Raw genomic sequence first — 2500 nt, 5'->3', positions numbered from 1 at the left:
AATTTTAACAGCCACATTAAGACAATTACAAAGTCAGCCTATTACCACCTTAAAAATATATCAAGGGTTAAAGGACTTATGTCTCAGCAGGATTTGGAAAAACTTGTCCATACGTTTATCTTCAGTAGACTTGACTACTCTGCCCTACAAAGGCAAAAGACCTTAAATGTCCTGACAACTGAGTAGGGATGGATGGTGTTCTTGGGATGGTACTCATCATTCTTCTTCCTCCAAACACGGTTAGTGGAATTATGACCAAAAAGTTCTATTTTGGTCTCATCTGACCACATGACTTTCTCCCATGACTCCTCTGGATCATCCAAATGGTCATTGGCGAACATAAGACGGGCCTTGACATGTGCTGGTTTAAGCAGGGGAACCTTCCGTGCCATGCATGATTTCAAACCATGACGTCTTAGTGTATTACCAACAGTAACCTTGGAAACGGTGGTCCCAGCTCTTTTCAGGTCATTGACCAGCTCCTCCCGTGTAGTTCTGGGCTGATTTCTCACCTTTCTTAGGATCATTGAGACCCCACGAGGTGAGATCTTGCATGGAGCCCCAGTCCGAGGGAGATTGACAGTCATGTTTAGCTTCTTCCATTTTCTAATGATTGCTCCAACAGTGGACCTTTTTCCACCAAGCTGCTTGGCAATTTCCCCGTAGCCCTTTCCAGCCTTGTGGAGGTGTACAATTTTGTCTCTAGTGTCTTTGGACAGCTCTTTGGTCTTGGCCATGTTAGTAGTTGGATTCTTACTGATTGTATGGGGTGGACAGGTGTCTTTATGCAGCTAACGACCTCAAACAGGTGCATCGAATTTAGGATAATAAATGGAGTGGAGGTGGACATTTTAAAGGCAGACTAACAGGTCTTTGAGGGTCAGAATTCTAGCTGATAGACAGGTGTTCAAATACTTATTTGCAGCTGTATCATACAAATAAATAGTTAAAAAATCATATATTGTGATTTCTGGATTTTTTTTTTTAGATTATGTCTCTCACAGTGGACATCCACCTACGATGACAATTTCAGACCCCTCCATGATTTCTAAGTGGGAGAACTTGCAAAATAGCAGGGTGTTCAAATACTTATTTTCCTCACTGTACTTGTGGGGTCTGCACAGCCTTGTGGGCCCAAAATGCTGGACCCCACAAGGTTAAAGGTCTGTTTGAGGGTTAAGACTTGGTTTTAGGATTAGGGTTAGAATTAGGTTATGGTTAGGGTGAGGGTAAGGGTTAAGGTTAGGCATTTAGTGGTGATGGTTAAGGTTAGGGTAAGGGGCTAGGGAATGCATTATGTCAATGATGTGTCCCCACAAAGATAGTGAAACAAACATGTGTGTGTGTGTGTGTGTGTGTGTATATCTGTGTGTGTGTGTGTGTGTGTGTGTGTGTGTGTGTATGCGTGTGTGTCTATGTATGTGTGTGTATGACTGACAGTACAGCTTCATCCTGAATAGTAAACATGTACATATTAATTGAGTTTTGCACCAACACAGCATAGTAACGTTAGTTACATTATTTAACCCTTGTGTTGTCTTCCCTTCAGCCATGAACTTGTAAATTCATGGTCAATAAACCTAATTTATATGACATTATACCTAATCTTTGAGTTAAAAAGGCAGAAATTATGAATTATTTTGACTAATAGTTAAGATCAAAGGATGTTGAGTGGATCACAGACTGGTTTATGTCAAACTTTAGTCAGGATACTGTTTTTCAAATGTTATAAAAAAAATTGAATAAAACACCCAAAATTCAATGAAAGTAATCATTAATTTCACCTGTATGGGTTCCATACAACATGCATCCATGTTATATTTGGGCATTTTGGTTCAAGGAAACCCATATTTCTGATATAAAAAACTTTGAAAACGGGTCAAATTTGACCCGAGGACAACACGAGGGTTAAGGAGCTTATTATTGAGCTCAGCTGATATACGTTTGCTCCCCTTTCCCTCGTGGACCTAATAAAACCCTGCCTAAGCCCAGATAACAAGTTGTTTTAGCTAGCCATATGTGTAATGTTGTAGGGGGCTGGAAAGTAGTGGTTGTACTGCTATTGGGGTTGTGCAATATGTTAGTTGTGCAATATGTTAGTTGTGCAATATCTCATTGTGTAATATCTCAGGGCTGTGCTACACTTACTGCAGAGAATGCAGCTGACAGGGTTGTTCAATTAAAAACTGCCACTGAAAGGAGTTAATGTGCTTACTATATAGATACCTGTCTAATGTATATGAGAGTATTACTATATAGGTACCTGTCTAATGTATATGAGAGTATTACTATATAGATACCTGTCTAATGTATATGAGAGTATTACTATATAGGTACCTGTCTAATGTATATGAGAGTATTACTATATAGATACCTGTGTAATGTATATGAGAGTATTACTATATAGGTACCTGTCTAATGTATATGAGAGTATTACTATATAGGTACCTGTCTAATGTATATGAGAGTATTACTATATAGATACCTGTCTAATGTATAT

This window comes from Sander lucioperca, chromosome 16, assembly GCF_008315115.2.
Source record: "Sander lucioperca isolate FBNREF2018 chromosome 16, SLUC_FBN_1.2, whole genome shotgun sequence".
Classification (NCBI taxonomy): Eukaryota; Metazoa; Chordata; class Actinopteri; order Perciformes; family Percidae; genus Sander; species Sander lucioperca.
The sequence above is the reverse complement of the archived record's forward strand: the minus strand, read 5'-3'. Positions refer to the sequence as shown.